The 18948-nt window shown below is 25.9% G+C and overlaps 1 protein-coding gene across 8 annotated transcripts in view; it reads left to right on the top strand.

Annotated features, from left to right (window-relative positions):
- The window catches only part of LOC111684743 (zwei Ig domain protein zig-8), a 266057-nt gene that overhangs the window by 128622 nt on the left and 118487 nt on the right, over nucleotides 1-18948 (top strand). For 6 of the 8 annotated variants that reach the window (XM_046955749.1, XM_046955748.1, XM_046955747.1 and 3 more), the window contains one exon: nucleotides 4970-4992. The exons of the other annotated variants lie outside the window; for them this stretch is intronic. The gene's annotated coding sequence lies outside the window, so the exon portion shown is untranslated. The remainder of the gene's footprint in view (nucleotides 1-4969; nucleotides 4993-18948) is intronic. 8 annotated transcript variants of the gene reach the window in all.

Below are 18948 nucleotides of genomic sequence, written 5' to 3'. Positions count from 1 at the left end.
AAGCTTAATGGAATATATTTTGGCTTTAGTAAAGTTTCAGAAAAATTAATTAGCATAGTACTGTTGCGAAAGTTGGACCAAAATGGGACAAAAAATAGAACAAAAGGGAGGAAAATACTTTTGTGCTGTGAGACCAAATTTTCTGTTCTAAAGCAACTAAGCCTTTCGAAAATATGCATATTATAGAAGCCCAACCAAAGGGGGGCAAAAACGAGTAATAAAGGGAATTCTGTATTTGATGTATAAAATATCCTAAAGACACAAATTTTAAATATTAATATTTTAATGAAACAAAGGACGAACAGATATGCTTTTTTGGGGTGATTTGAATTTAGAAATAAAAAGTATAATTATTTGTAACTAGGAGGAGCAAAAAGGTGGTAAAATGCATGAAAAGCGGTTAAAATTAGTACTTTTGAGCATAAATATGCATTATTTTCTTTACGTAAATATAACTGAAATGTATTTCATTAAATATTATTCAAAAATATAAGGAATTTATTTATCAATTCGCTTTTTCAATGAATATTTATGTATAATGTTATAAAACCACTTAAAACCCCGGGCAACGCCTGGTACAAAAATCTAATACTTTTATAAAGGCTATTTTTTAAAAACGACTTTAATTAATTTTTCTCACATAGTTACTAGAAAAGGCATATAAACAATATTTAAGTCACAACAAATTGATTAAATGTAATTATGGTTGTTTCTATAAGCAATATTGGTATTAAGCCATTTATAGTTGCTGTAACAAAATTTAATTAAAATTAATTAAATACAATTTACCCCCTTATGAAATAATTACAATAAACTTCAAGTTTCGGCTTAAAGAAATTGACTGCAATTAATAGTCTTCTCTGAATGTGAAAGAAAATGGGATCTAAAGTGTGTTTCATAGAATAAGAATTTAATGAAGAAAAATAGAAATGGCAATGACATTGCTATCACGGGGAAGGAGTAGAAAGGACCTTACCATATAGCTTTCATTAAAAGTATAAAGAATGTTTTGAGTATTTAAAAATTAGTCTTATGTGTAAATTGTACTATTAAATATATTATATATGTTTCATACAAATACAAACATGTATGTGATAGTATCTCATCTTATATAAAGACCAATTTACATATTTTCATTTATATAAAAACCAAAAATCTAAAAAAAACATGACATAGACAGAAAATAAAAGACTGGGCAACACTTACTTCATACACATACATATACAGGCTTGTATGTATCTTTACCAAGAGGACTTTTTCTTATATTTTGTAGGAATATCATATTTTCTTTGTTTTTTATTGCCATGACAGTTTTAAAAGCCATGTTTGTTGTCATAACAAGCTGTCAAAATGTCGTCGTCGCCTTGCTGGTTATTACTGTGGCTGTCTTTCTCATTTCCATCTTTAGCTTCATTTTAGAAACATTTGTTAGCCTCTACCACCTCAAAGGAGAGTAGATTAGGTCTGTCATTTCATTAGTAGCACATTGAATTATTCATTAAACACCCAATTATTAAAGCAAACGTAATATACATACATATAACTAAATGCCTCTGAGAGCCATAACTATTATTTTATATTTCTTGTTTAAACAAATAAATTGGGGATACAATTAAAAGCTGAAACTATTAAAAATATTGTAATAACGTAAGGAATCTTAAATTCCTTTTCATTTTATTTGTTCATTATGTATGTAAAATTATTTTTAAAAACGGTTACAATAATAATACGATTTAGTCCTAAAACATTCATACTCACTTTAGCAAATAGTCAGCCCAGCACATGCACGGTGGTCAATATCTGTTAAAAATTACAAAAAAACAATGTAAGGATAACAACTTAATCCTAAAAGCACATTTTTATAAATTATTTTAATTATTAATTAGAATAGTTAAAGGGCTTGTCAAAAGTCCAATTTTTATTGTATTTAAAAATGTTTGCAAATCAAATTTAACTTATTCAGTCGTTAAATTATTTATTACTCAACGCAATTGTTCACTGTGCAATGGGAATATAAATATTTGTTTTGTATTGTATGGACGTAGCTAAGATAACAAGGAGATACTTTTAAAGGGTTTAGCATAGTTTTTAACACAATTTACTTTTATACTATTCTTAAAGTTTTCAAATATTATTTCAATCTTAAAATATTGCACATAATAAAATTAGTTTAGATACACTTTATAAATGTACAATACATACCCAATAAATTATCTGTTTCCAAGAAAAAGTTTCGTTCGCCTATTTATAATTGGTCTTATAGTACCTTACTTTCCCAACTGATATTAAAATAGATTTTTTATAAAAAAATTTTACTAATAAATATTATTTAAATAAAATTATATTAAAATTGATTTTTTTATAAAAAAGTGCAATTGAAATATTCGATTGCCTTTTATCGTTTTCAACAGATACTTGCTAAATTTTACTTGGACAGCAATGGATGCATATGTCTTAATCGTCCCAGAAAATTATTTTAAGCCGACTTTACTAATTGAGGGTTACAAACATCAGTACAAACGCTCGATACTCTCCCCACTATAGTGGTGTATAAAAAGTAACGTCTGGTTGCCCGCTTAAGACTACGCTTATGTTTTTCATAAAGTGTCAGTTAAAAGTAAAAGTATCTGTTCATTGTTCATCGAACAATACGAGAGAACATAATACGTGAATACGCAGGGATTTTAATGTTTACAAAGTTGTCACTTTTCTACTCATACACATTAACACAAGTTTAGTTATGTATGTATGAGTGGGCGAGGGAGACAGTGTACATAGTAAACGAACGTTGTATAAACAAAAGGGTTAAATGCCTTAAGATAGTGACAATTAAAAAACATTAGGATGTCCTTGTTTTTAAATTGGCGTCATGTTGTTTGTTGTTGTTAGGTATTTGTAATGTTAGAAAACATAAAAAAGAGAAATATTTTAATTGAGGTCAAACTGTTGTAGTTGTTTTTCATTTCTTTTTCTTTTTATTAATATTTTGTTTATTCGCCTCCGGATGTTAGAATCATAAGGGAAATAAACTATATAGCCAACAAAAGAATCTACATCCGATGTTTTCGCATGAAAGAAACTAAACACACACACACATACACATTTTGAATGTTTGCTAAACATTTGTAAAATATTGCCTTCATATAAACATTTACTTTGAGAAATGTTACTTAAATTTAACTCAAATCACAAACATGTACACATTAATAGTGATCATAAATTTTTTAATGACAAGAAAGACATCCTCCTAATCCGAACATGGTCATGAAATAGATTTAGTGATACCATTTTAACTAATAAAAGAGTCATAATATCTGTTGTATAACATACATAATATGTATTACACATGTTGAGTATATGTGAGTGTGATTGGGTAATTGTTAATATATGTACACTTATAAATACATATAAAATATGTTTGTATTTATGCGATCACATCAGCGTAAATTTCGCACACTTCCGTTACACTCAACATCCGCCACAACTGTCACGCCAACATGAAAAAGCTTTAAAGCAAAACTGCAAGAGTAAAGTTTGTTTTTTAGATTTTTTTATCATTCATTTTACTTCCCTTTATTTCGCATCTTTTTGCAAAACTTTATGACTTATTTAAAAAATATTTGAAGAAGAAAAAATTTTATATGTACATATCATAAAAACTTTGCTGAATTATATTATATTTTCACTATAAACTATTTATAATATGAATTTGTTTGTATATTTTTCATATAATTTGTTTTTATTGTAAATAAAATTTATTTACAGTTTTCCATATTAAATTTTTAATATTTTTAAATAAAAATTATTTGAATACGCTATAAATAGTTTAACTATTAGTTTTTTATAATTTCTATATACTACCAGCATCACTTTCTTTTTGTATTGGAGTCAAATATTTTCTTTAACTTTTAAACAAATCATTGGCTTTGTAAAATGTAACCAGATTTAGATAGTGTATAAGTCGCTCATTTACCACAAGACTGGTATAATCCCAAATTCGTCAGATATAATTTTTTTTTGTTAATGTAAAAACTAAAACACATATATTTTTGAAAATTATATATATAAAAAAAGTACCCTCAACAGAATCATATTACGCTCTACTATCTGAATCTGATTTATTGTTGAAAATCTCTTATATAAAAAATCGTATATTGTCGTATATTCTCGTAATGACTTTTTTTGGATTATGCCGGTCTTGTAGTAAAGGAACGATATACATATATATTTTTAAATTTTTATTATTAAATTTTCCAAATTAAATATATACATATGTACATGTATGAATTTTATCTTAATATGAAACTCTCTGTGTTCCATTTGTTCACACTTCTTGCTTACACAGGGTGGGGAGATTAGGTTCTTTAAAAAAATTCCATGTTTGGAATTTTTTAATCGACATTCCTAACAGCAGCCGAATATACATGCAATATACATACTTATGTATGTATGTAGGTGTATATGAGTATGTATATATGTATACGTATGTATATATAAATAAAAAAAATCTTAAATGTATTAACATTTCACTCCAAACACGTGTACACTTTGTGGTTTGGAAACGATGCCTCTAGAAACCAAAAAAATCAACATTCTAAGCAAATTTGTAATTTCAAAAAGCACAGTTTTCACAAAAAAACCAACGGCAAATGTTCTCTTTAAATATATTTATTATAACAAAATAAAGTTATTTTGATGTCTAGTGACAATTAGGGTTCCAGAAGGGTTCCTTCAAAATAATGTTAACAAAAAGTTTTAATCGTCTACGCACCTTTACATTTCAAATCAAAAAAAAAGAAAGAAAACTTTACACCAAAGTGTGAAATGCGTATACGTGCGTACGGATGAATGCTTAATTTTATTCATTAAATTCAAATTATAAATACGTAGACATAAATATACAATTATGAATACAACATTTTGTTATAAGTTTGTGTTAATATTTTTCTTTATTTTTATTTCTTTACAGAATCCACATCATAAAAGCATCAGGTAAAAATCATTTGCTTCATTTAAACTCAATTGAAAATAATTTTATTTATGAGTATTTACGCTCTATTTGTCTTGTAAAATCTTTGAAATTTATGTTTAATTAGATTTTAAAATCTAATTAAATGAAATAAACATACATACACACATAAACTACATAAAATTTAAAAAGATCAAATTTAAAGAAATATATTTAGGATCGATTTTCGTTATAACAACCGGTGCATAAGATCAAAAAAAAATATATATCGCTCTTTGACTTTAACAATCTTTAAGTTAAAAATTCATAAATATTAGTTAAGTTCCTAAATATTCTTTCCTCAACAAGTAAAAAATCCCCACATCACACCGTATGTCACAATTTTAAAGTTCTTAACTTTAGCTTTTAAAATATAACTTCATAAAAACAAATTCGGATAAAATTATGATTTTCATTTTTTACAAAAAAAAAAAAAATCAATTTAAGTTTTTTGTTTAGCATTTATGTAAATTCAACTCTCATGAAATAAATGTATTTACAAACCTCACACACATGGTAAATACACATCATATTTATGCATATGATATATGCATTAGGGTGGAACAAATAACTTTATATATATATATTATATATGGTACCATGAAAAAATTAGAAGCATAAATTTTATTACATCCATTATGTTAAAAAATCGTATATATCAATGAGTAGATGTCAGGTTTATCAATCATCATTTCAAGAGTATTTCAGAATAATATAAATAATAATTTAACAAATTTGTATTTCTGAAATTGTCATTAATATTTTCAAAATTATTTCTTTTATTACAAAATCAAAATAAAATAAAAAATAACTAACTAACCAACTAACTAAATTTATTTTAATATCTTCTAATAAAATAGTTACAAAATGTACCCTAATGTATTCGTATGAATTTATTTGATGTCTACATGAAAAGAAAAAATCTTGCATAAATACGAGTTGGTAGAATTTATAAACAAATAAAGTTGTTGGAAAAAAAGTTATGATGTTTATATTAAAATCTATACCTAAGTATATACAACCACATAAAGGCACGCGGACGTAAAAGTTCTAACTCTTGTATATTTATTCCCCAAACAAATTTCTAGAGTTTTTTTATTTTCTGCTTTGTTGTTGGCTTTTTAGAGGGGTAAAAACGTATTTATTACCATTTAAGTCAAATTTACATACTTTTAATGTTGACGCTGATGTCGAAAAGTAAAATCATTATAAGAAAGATATGTACATATGTGTTTTTCACATAACTGTTGATCAGGATATATTCTAACTGAACAGATACAAATGTATGAACTAAACATTATTCGTATTCACACAAAAAGTGCAAAATGTTTGAATGTTTAAAACATTGGGGTATAAGATTTTTTTAAATTGTACAAACGCCAAAAAGTGGTCTCGGTATGAAAATTAACTTTTTCATTTATTTTTTTTTTTCTATGTGGGATTTTTAAAACAAGAACAAAGACTCCTTTAAATTAAATGGTTTGTTGTTGTAAATTTTATTTATGGTTAAAACGTCACAAGCAAGTGCAATAAGGAAAGTTTTGTTTTCAAATTTATGCGGAAAACTAACATTCATAATCACACTAAGCAGTTAGTTTATATTTGACTGGTTAAAATTAGAATTTGTCAAAGCAACTAATGACACTCCAAGTAAGAACATTAATTCTTGAAATCTTTTTCATATTACATACATATGTATGAATGTATTTAAAATTTGTTGGAAGTATCTGTGCAATGTGTGGGTAGGTTTTTAATGCTCCTTTGGTATTTTTAGGAGCTGCACGCACACTTTCAATTTCTTGTGTTTTTCTTTCATTCCTTAACCAGGGACAAATGGTGTCAAGTGATGTACTATGAGCACACGTGTGTAAGGATAAACAAAAATATTTACACAAGTTGAGATAAAACTTAAGCTAAGAAGAATCTCTTCATTCATATAAATATTACAAACAAAAAAGCCCTACTTACACCTACATGCAGAGAAAAAAATATGTTTGTGAATCATTCGAATGCTTTTCAAAGAATTCAACAATATTTTGAACACTATAATAAAATTTCATCATATTAATCTAAATCGACTATTTAAATTACTGTTGTAATAACCTATATATCGATTTGCATTAAAATGAGATTTTTATTGCAAAATATCCAGCAAACAATCCCCCACCAGTGATATAAATTTTAAAGTCAAATACATATTTTTTTGCAATTTTATAACACTTTGAAATTTTTCCATTCTTAAAAATAAGAATGCCAAACTTTCTATCTATTTCAAAAATTGCCCTTTGAATAATTTTCTGTTACAAAACAAGTTTTCTTACTAATGTGGACATGCTGAACACAAATGAATAAAAATATTTAAAAGCTTCTAATAGTATTCGAGATATCGCTCATTATGACATCATATAGGGTTGGTTTTGGAACAAAACATTATAATCTGGTGCTATTTTAAGAATCTGGTTTATTTTTACTCCATTTAATTGCATAAAATAAAATGTTGATTGATATTACATAAATTAAATAAAAATTTCATATTTCTATAAAAAATCGCTATCATTATTATTTTCAAAGTGTACATGCATACAAAAGAATTTGTGTTGCAAATTAAAGGATAAAATTTTGTTTGGTTAAATGTTTGAAAGCTTTTATGCAAATTATGTCACATGTTATTACTATTCGGTTAAGCGTATTACCAAAGACGTAAAATTTTGTTTAACGATTTTTTCATAAATTATTTTACACTTCAATGAAGTCATAAAGAAAATTTCGAATTATTTAACCATAAACGGAAGTCTTTCATATATTTGGCTATTGTTGTTTTTGTTTTTCTTTTTGTACTCCTTTTAGCCTGTGTTTGTTAAATTATTTTTGCAACGATACATCAACAAGAATGCCAATTTTGCAGAATATATAAAATGATACAAATTTTTATTTGTAAACATTTTTATTTTTATATATATTAGGATGTCTCGTGGAGCAATTTTTTTAAGAATACCTCTCAAACGAACGGAATTTACCTATGTATTCAATACAAGAAAAAAATAACAAGTTTTTTGAATAGGCCCTGAGTTCCCTACCAACGATTGAAAATATTGATAACAATACAATATGGTAAAAAAATTTCTGCAATATTTTCGAAATGGGTCTCAAAAATTCCGTAATTTAGAGCTTATCACTGAAAAATAATTATAATTTTTTTGAATATTCCTGATAGGCAACACGACTTTTAGTGCATTAATAGGGGTATATAAATTTCAAAATAATCTAAAAAATTCTTAAATGGACCAAGCCAAATGTTATTTTTTTCATTTGTAAATTTGTCTGTAAAAATAAAAAATTTTGATCTCTATTTCCATTAAAACGAAAATAATATGCTTCCCTAACCCATTAAAAATTGTTTTGTATAACAAAAATACCCTTCAAAAGTTTTGAAATTAATTTTTCCTTAATCAGCTCAAAATTACGGAATTTTGAAGACCCATTTTAAAATAATCAAAGATATTTAATTTTTCTCAAATTATACTTACCATTCAAAAAACAAATTAATTTTATAAAAAAATCTATATATTACATAGATACATAATAGACTGATTTCAATAATTTTCATTAAAATCTCTTTAAAATTGCGGCCGGAGCTGAAGCTTGCGCAAGTAAAATTGTACAGTATAAATCGTACGAAATAGTAAAACAAGTAAAATTTTTCTATAAATTTAAAGTTTTACAGATTTTGTTTCAAATAATTCTTACAATATATACATACATATTCCTAAAATCGATTAGACTGATTTTTTCGCTAATATTCGTGTAGAACATTGAACAAAAGCCATCAATCACTGCCAGTGATTTTAATTTTCACTTCAATTTCAATTGTAATTACATTAGTAAATTCGCTTGTATCTGTTCGATATTTTTATGTGCATCATGCTGAATTGTTTTATGTTTAAAGTGCATTTGTACAAGATTTATTGATTCATTCGTGTTTATTTAGATTCGCACTGAGCCATACAAAAAGGAAGGAAAAAAAAAAAAAAAAAATATATATATATATATATATATATAATATATATATATATATATATATATATATATATATATTATATATATATATATAATATATATATATATATATATATATATATGTATATGTTGCAACATATTTACAGATATTTATTTAACAAACAATATAACAGTTTTTATATACCTAAATACCAAACAATGTACAAGTGTCATTGATTTATTTGAAACTAGGCGTTTACACTATGGAATTTTAATTTTTATTAAAGAAGTATATGTTCTTGTAATTCGTTCAACTATTTGAAAAGAAACACGTTCTTACTTATAAAGGAAACTGCTTAAAACAATCATTAATCTTTGTCTAACAATCACCAAACAAATGACCAGTGACAAACGATTCTCAAATGCATAAAAGGTACGAGAGCTAAAAATAACAATGTTTGTGGAGAAAACAAATTTATTTAATTTTTAGGTACCTTTATAATTTAAAAATAAAAAAGTTTCAAAATTCTCAGAATTAGAACTCTTTGCAATGGTTTTCGAAAGACTTTTCATATGAATATTAAATAAGTATTTATAAAGTTGGTATGGAATCTATCAATTTTTAATAATTAAAGACGTTAAACTAATTTGTACAAACCCGAATGTAATATAGAACTATCTACGACAAGGCAAAAAAAAATAGTTTCTATGAATTTTACAGAAAGAAAAGTAAAAGTATTTTTATTTATTACCACTGTGAAATGTAAAATATGTAATATGTAAAATTTTGAAAAACAAGACACGTTCAATTAGAAATAATATTTTATACCATTTTCGGAGTGTTGGTAATTATTGAGTCAATATAAAATCTAAAAAAAGATGTACCAATTGGGTTGTGTTTAATACTTTCACACTTACACTTTTTGTGTTTTTATTCTAAAAGCAAAACGTATATTTCTTGTGTAAAAAACTAACAATGGCGTTGAGGAAACACGATGAAAAATAGAAGAAAAATATGAAAATGAATGAACGACACATTGACAAAGGACAGGATGGGAGACGACATGCTTTTAATATTCTACCGGTTATTGTTGACGGCAAGGATGGTGGTGTTGGTAGTGATGATGGTGATGGTAATAATATACAAAGATGAAAGCAACTACATTTGACAGCGTACTAATTTAGTGTGAAAAGTGTTACAAACATTGCCATTACCGAGCAAGTTACGAGCATTTTAAGGGAAATAAGAGTACTACTACACACACGTAATATTATATTTACACATGTATGTATACACAGACATACATAATTCTAGAGTGCTCTGCGTTCTCTACTTTTCTTTATAAAAAACAGTTTTAAGACTAAACCTTTCTTCTTCCAAGGTTTAGAATACAATTTATTTTCCATGGTACAAGCAAGTTCAATTTTTTTTGCTTAATGTTTCTTACAACAGAAAGGATAATGAGGATGTAGGATGCATGTGATATCTTAGTAGGTGTATTTGTAAGTGGTATGTTTTGGGTATGTATGTAGTGTTTATGTGTTTTTTGTTGATGTTGTTTTAAGGCTTTGAGAGCATTATCTAAAGCACCGGTATACTTAGTATCAGACATGTTGTATGTACTTAACATTATGCAGACATTTATATTGGTTGGACATTTGGGTTAAAAATTATAGCATAATATATCATTTATTTAACAAAGGATATTTCTTATTAATTTATGTATGTTATATCAAATTCTTTGGATATTTTTTTTCTAAATTTTCTTCAGGGTAAATTCCGTAAAATCGATTATATATACATACATTTTATATTGATGTAGAATTCAAGTCAGTTACTTTCATATACAAAGTAAATCAATTTCATAAATAACTTCAGAGGTTAAAATTATGTTAATTAAATGAAAAACTGTTAGATCTTCAAAATATACTACCTTATATTTAATACTGAAGTTGTTCAGTGTTATTTTTCTAGAAACAAATATTTGTATACTCACGTAAAAAATTTAAAAAAAATAAACCAAATTAAACATGCAATATGTGTATAATGCCAAACAATAAATTTTACTTAAATACCGCAAACATAAAGAAATAGCCTTAGTGCTAATATCTGAAATTCAATATCTATTGATTATAATATTTTAAACTGTGCTAGAAATTTTAGCAAATACGAAATCACTTTGTAATGAAAACATAATAAAAAGCGAAACATAATTGTACGTTATATGTTTATATTGTGTTACATCTAAAATGCTAAAACTAAATACTACACACACTAGAATAGGTATTAATAGACATGAATACATACATAAGCACAACACTATAGAATCATTAAACAAGTGTTTGTGCTTTTAACTTGTCAATAAATTTCAAGCCTTAATGGCCAGTGACACTATTTATGTTCCCCAGTTGCCACCGAATGCTGTTTGTACGTGCCCCAACGTAAATGGAATGCTTCAATGAAATTGTTGCCATTCTAATATTGGGTGAACAATCAGAAAAAGTCTAAAAATATGTTATATAATTTTCATACTATAGACTAAAAATGCTGTTTCCAGGGAAACCCTGTATTGTTAGAGTTTTCCATAATTTATGTCAATTAGGGTTTTATGTTTTTAAAATTTGTTGGTATGGTTAAGGAGGAAATCAGGAGTTGTATACCCTATAAAGCTAAAACTAGCTGATAAGTATTTCTTTGTTAAAAATTTGGAATATATATATATATAATCTATAGTATAGACTCTCTCCACAGAGTTAGTTGTATTTATTTTTCGTTTCTTTGGTAGTTCTTGGTGGGTATACAAGATATATGGCGGTGATAGAATACATTATTAATCTATACTGGACTCATTTGTAATCTATAAGCAAAGAATACTTCGGGATCAGTGTTTTAGATAGAATGTCATATTCAAGTTGGAACGAATTGTCATATGAATCCAATCCCCAAACTGACTAGTAGCATATCGGTGCAATCAGAGAAATATAAATATACTATTATCTATAGGTTCGAATTATAATTGTTGATATCGAAATCCATACAAATTTCATTGCAGTAAAGTTTTATAAAAAAAACATCGATATTATTCATGATAATTTATGCAAAATTTCATTTATAAACTCGTAATATAAACATATTTTATTATTATTTTAATTTCAGTTATATATCTAATACAAATTTTGGAGCTAAATATTTGCCTCTTATTTGAATTTACAGTTGCTACTTAATGTTCATTAAATTAAATCTTCAATTTAATGCTTAATTAAAAACATCCTACCGAAAGTTTTATGAATAATCTTGTCAATTTAACCGAGCTTTAAAATAATCAGTATACTCAATTTTAAAAATCACTCGATTCAATTTTTGTTTTGCAAATACATAGTCCTTTAAATGAAAAATCATTCTTCGAAATTTAATAAATGTACGTGTTTTATGTAATCCTGTTTAGATGCGGGACATTCCCTTTTATTTAATATAACATTTTACAGTTGTTCCACAAATAAAATATGTAAATCTCTGTATAGGAAAGTGTGTGCGTGTGTATGTGAGTGTTGTTTAAATGATTGTGTGTATACTTTCGATTAATAGACCTTTATAAATTTCCATCTTACGCATGTCAGTAAGTAAAATGCTTGAGATTTTTATGTCGTTTTACTTTTTTTGTGCTCCTTCTCCTTGACCAATTGTCAGTTTCCGGTCTATTTACTTTTCTTTTTTAAATTTCCTTTACACATTCATTTTCCAACACTTTAGACTATTGAGTCAAACACATAGTAGCAGCAGCAAATCCTAATAAATGTTTGAAACTTAATTATGCTTTAAATGAAACACTTTGAAAATTTTGTTGTTGCTGTTTATAACTAAAAGTGGATTACGTTGCTAAGTGGCTTTCGTAGTTGATTAGCATTGTAATTAATTACCAATGCCAAAGTCAAAATAGAAAATATGCACAAACATATTCATACATACGTTGATATGTATGTATGTACACACATACATACATAAGGATATAAACCGAACAAAACCAGACACTTTGTGTTTGCCTGTAAAATTATATATACATATTGAATGTGTAAACAAACTTTATACAAATTTATATATAGAGACATTCGATGTATGAAATGGACAATTTATTGTATTAAAGCAAAAGCAATTAATTTTAAAATGGCACTAACAAAACCAAAAACATACGTTTTAACTATGTTTGTTATATTAGCACAATACAAACTAAGTTAATCTAATATATACTTAAACAAAATTTACTTAAAATTTACATCTCAATGATGAAGAGAGTGATCAAACGTATGTATGAAGATTGCTAATAAACTGGTTTATTTATAACCGTAACAATTATAAAAGTATACATATGTCCTTTTTTGCAATTTTCAACATATTTTAATATTTTCAAATCCCGATATATTTTATTGGAACGGATTTTTGATGATATAAGAAAGATATGTTGTTATGAGTTTTAAATTTCATTTAAATTGTATATGGTAAATACCACTGCTGTCCGCTTTCATATGGATTCTTCCAAGCGGAAAAATTCAAATCCAAATTAATTCTTAATTCATACATATTCGTTAAAGCGATAACAAAAATTGGTACACGGGACACTCCAATGAAAATAAAATTGTATTACCTTAATGGGTCTAAGGTTAACCTTTTGATGTGTCACAAACAGAATTCCATCTTATTGATGGAAGGTATACAAATATGTTGTAAGAAATTTTTTCACTTTAGGTTGTTGTGTTTGTTTTACTATATATACCCCACACCACTTTAGTGGGGAGGATATGTTGGGTTTGTGCTGATGTTTGTAACATACAAAATTATTCGTTCTATACCCACCTTAAAAAATACCAATCGGCCCAAGGACGAAGTTATTGAAAATGGTTAAAATCGGTCCATTATTTCGTCTATCTCCCATACACCCCAAATAGAGCCTTTGGGCTCATAATTAAGTTAAAAATTATATTATGTCAGCAAAAGTCGGCAAAACTTAAGGCCAAACTATAATGTGCATAATCTAACTTCAGGAAATTCAAAAACGAATAAAAAGTCTATCAAGTGCTTAAGAAAATCCAAAGAAAGTTTTAAGTAGCTATAATGTACTTAAGTTCATTTAAAACAACTTAGTACATTATAGTTTGTTTTGAAGTAGCCGTGAATTCCTCTCCCAGTATTTATAAGGATAAGCCTATATTTCACCCTTCCCTATGAGCCCTCTTGTAAAAATCTCTTTTTTTGTCCAAAATAAGTAAAAATTTTTCGGAATACTATTAAAAGCAAATCAAATACATACTGACTGGTGTAAGGTATCATACGGTCGGCTATGACCGACATTCGTACTTGTTTTTTGTTGTTGTTATTTTCTCATTAAACAGCAAAAATAACAATATGACTGCCATGATATTATGTGCACTACAAATAATTCTATTTGTGTCAAAATAAGCTGAAAGTCATAAATAATTGTCCTCTGTTCTAAATGTGGCATTGAAATGTTTCTGTATATGGGAAATTCACTTTTTAATTTATATTTTTGGGTTCAAAAATGATGAAGCATTGTTTAAAATCTTAGAAGAAGAATTATATTTTCGTGAATAATTTTTAGCAGAAGCCGCCAAAGTTTAAAGTAAGAAGTTGAAAAGAATCCAAAAGTTACGTTTTTACCTGAAAATTGAAAATATAAGCATGGATATAACTCACAACGAAGGACCTAAAATACAAATTAAATTTACTCAAATATTTTAAATATTTTTGGAAAAAATCGGTTTTTTATAGTTTTTAATGCTTATACATATTTTAATGCATTTTTAAAATTGCATTAAGTTCAAAATTGTTGTTTTTTTTTTGAACGGCTTATGGTTCTTGCTAGAGACCTCATTAATAGCAACCTAAACATACATAATTTTATTAATGTTAATAAGAGTGCTTCATGTAAAATTCAACAAGTGTATACAACCAACATTAACAGAATTGACTTTCTCAATTTTCGTCTTCTTAATATCCAGAAGTTGTAAAAAACTGATTGTTTTCATGCTGTTTTATGAGAAATTTTAACTTTAAGCGTTTATTTCTTCAAAATAGAACTACTTTGACCACAAAATTGTATGAATGTATTCTTTCAAGTCTAATGAATAAAAATTCTTCATCGCTTAACTTTTAACATATATATCGAAAGAAATATTAATTGCATAAATTTGATTTCTTAAAATCTAAAATAAGAAGAGAATTTCCCATATGCATACAAGTATATAATACATACATAAATAAATGCCTCTGACTGGATTTGTATTGCATTAAATACCATTTATTACATTTATTTGTTTATTTAATTCAAATTTATTCGAGGACAAAATTATAGCATTGTAGGTTTTTAAAGAAATTAAACTTCAACTAATGCATCGTCATAAATTATATATTTTTTTCTTTGTTATAACCGATATGTAGATATTTTTAGAATGGCTTTAATCGATTTGTTATATATAAAACTACATATCGCTGACTTAATACATAATCCAAAAAAAAACATAGTTTTGCGAAATCGGATTTAAAAGTTTTATAAAATTTTACTACAATTTTTTAAATAATTTAAAAATAAATCATATGATGAAACATAATTTAGTATGTTTCTTATCCAATAAATATATGTACTTTACACTCAAAAAAGAATCAAGCCATCTGGCTTGAATCAATCAATATCAGTTGCAATAGTAAGTTTGGCTTGAATCAAGTGCAAAATGATTTCATAATCACTTACATATAAATAGATAAATCAGTGAATGTAAATCTTGTGTAAAAACATATACAGTTTCTAATGACCAGGGCAATGATTTCTATGTTTGTATTCAGCAACTAAAATAACTTTTAATTAGTTTTCTTTTCGAATCAAAGAATCTGCTACAAAATGGCATCAATTTGTTGTTGCATATTTTGTTATAAATGCATGAATTGCATATTTTCCTTTAAATTGCATATTTTGCATATTTTTTTAATTTTTCTAAAACAAATTGTTTTGTTTTCTGAAATATTTTTCACAATAAATTTGGTATTTACATATTTAGATTTTTTTAGTAAATATTAACAAATATCGATTTAATAACAAAATACTAGGTTCTATGAAATACAATTTTACATAGTTTTATTTAACTTTTAAAAGCATAAAAGTGCGGAAGGTATTTTTATTCTGAGTCTGTCCATCTGTGTATCCATATAAAAAGGTAAATTAATAAAATTTTGTTCTTACATCTCTCTCACGTCCACAATTCACTTAAAAGCATTACCAAAACGATATAATTCTGAAGAATATTATCGTTTATTTTATATTTTATTAGAATTGCTATCAAGTTTTCCTCTTTCAGAAATTTAATATATATAATTTAAATTTGTTTTTTAGTCTTTATATTTGTCATTCTCGGGGTCGTGGTTCCATTAAAGTGGTATTATAGTATATAAAGCAGCCCTTAAAAACCTGTAAATTTGTTGTCAAAAACCTAAGATCTGAATATCTATTAATATGTACGCTTTTAAAACGTTAAAAATATGCTCTAAAAATAAATTTTCTTTTTATTTTGTAACATTGAAAAGCTTAACAAGACTGAAAATGTAAGATTCTGATAATTGATTCATCTCATAGTTTAAAGAAATACTTTAATAGAATTCTGTTTTACGTCCAAACAACCAATAAATAACATAAAGTCATTTGATGTCTCAAAAAACAATTTTAAACGACAAAGTTTGATATTTTTCTTTGACTTATATTCCAAGCTTATTATTAATATTTGGTTAATATTAAGATTTGGTTGGTCTAATGAAATCCAAAGTAATCGGTTTTATGAAACTACTGTATTTTTTGCAGTTCAAGTTTTACAAACGAAAGTGTAAAATTTTCGTTAAAAAAATATAAAATTATTATTTTTAAATAAAAAAATTAGGATTCAATTTAAAAAAAAGGTATTTTATATATGCAGATATGAAAAACTAGAGCTAAAAGCATCAAAATATGCACTAAAAAAGTAAAATATGCTGTAAAAAATCGAAAATATGTCTTAAATATTCTATGAAAGTCAAATCATGCTAAATTATGCTCTTATGGGTCAAATATGCTATAACAAATCGATGCCAAAATTCTTAAATTGGTTTAAAACGCGTAAATATATTTTCCATGAGTCCATACAACGCATCACAAAAAATGCATTTGCAAGTCATTACCAAGTTTTTCAACGATATGAAATATTTTTGGCATGATAATTACATTTTTTATAAAAAAAAACCAAAGGTATGAAAGATATATCGTCTTTTGAATGCAAAAGGGTGTACATTGTTATTTAAACATGTTTATTGACATTTGGATATAACAATTATATGTCAGAAAGAGTAATTTTTGTAACAAAAACAGTTTTTATTTTATTTAGTTTTTTGTTTCTTCTGTAAAATTTTGAAACGTTGACGATATGTATGTATTTACTTTTCTATTTTTGCCTGAAGCATCGACATTCATTTTAATTCTAAATAAACAATTAGTTACTTTTCATTTTAAAAAAGTACTAAAAGTAAGTAATTAAAAGTTATTTATTAAAACTCAAATATTTCCTATTTTTTGCACATAACTCAAAAACTTTTCGATGCATGTGTTTCTATTGTTCAATTCACAATCGATGTTGTAGTGTTGTATGCGTTGTATGTCAGCAGCTGCTACAATAGTCATAACAATGTTGTTGGTATTTTCTATGCAAAAGTTCTATACAACTCTTAACACAATTTTTCATATGTTTTTCGAATGTCGTAAGAAAATTCAGTGTTGTCAATTGTTTATTTCAGTATATAAATAAAAAATTCAATCGATTTTGGCATAAAAAAACGATAAAGTGGTAACACAGAAATTATAAACCAACAGCTGTTTACAAAAACAAAAATAAAATTTTATTAAAAACTTTTTATTTATTAGTTTAAAATGTGGAATAATAAAAATAATAGAAATTTAAAAAAGAAATTAATTTGGTTTTTTTTGCTCTTTTAATTAGTTTAATATTATTTGGTTTTTTATTTTGACATTGTTTTGATTGTTTTTTTATTGTGAACATAAACTTATGACTTACTACAAAAATCTGTTCACAATCACTGTTAATACACTTTAGTAGATACAATATACAACTTGATTGTGAATTGAACATATGTGTAGATATGTATATATGTATTTTATACACAATGTAAGTAACAGTATACATTCATATAAATATTGTTTGCATAGACACAAGTAGAATGTCATTGTTTGGTCTGATTCTTTTCTTTTCATTTTTTAGTATGTGCCTAGGAAGTTAAAGAAAATTTAATATTGTTGCTTTGATTTATGGGAACAGGTCAATTTTTAATTATTTTTGATAAAATCAAAAATTCTTCTAATCCGTTCGCTAGTGAATAGTTTGATCTCGAATATCTCATTTTAAATTATTTTCATGAAAGTAGTGAAAAAATTAAATAATGGCATGGCCGACCACATAATACTCAACACTAGTGAGTATGTTAAAAATTTGGATAATATTTTATAAAAGCAGTTAAATGGGAGCAATTATTATTATCTACTATAGTGGAAGAAATGTGTCAACTTATGTCGTTTTAATTGTTTTTAAGGGCCAAATGGAGCATCTTGTTATGTATTGGTTAAGTGGACGGTAAACTAAATCCTGTTAAATTAGTTTTTTAATGAGATGTTACAATTAAAAAAATAAACAATGCAGGATAAAATGTGACATTAAATATTGAATATTTATTTACATTTTCAGTCTCTTTGAGCATTTCAATGATAACAAGTAAGAGTGTTATATTCGACCATGCCGAATCTTACATAGCCACTATCAAATCATAGCCGAAAAATTGCTTCCTTATAAATAAACTTTGAATTTATGAATTATCAATTATTGAGTGATTCTCAGAAAAATTGTTA

The sequence above is a fragment of the Lucilia cuprina genome, chromosome 6 (assembly GCF_022045245.1).
Source record: "Lucilia cuprina isolate Lc7/37 chromosome 6, ASM2204524v1, whole genome shotgun sequence".
NCBI classification, from domain to species: Eukaryota; Metazoa; Arthropoda; class Insecta; order Diptera; family Calliphoridae; genus Lucilia; species Lucilia cuprina.
The sequence above is the reverse complement of the archived record's forward strand: the minus strand, read 5'-3'. Positions and strand labels throughout refer to the sequence as shown.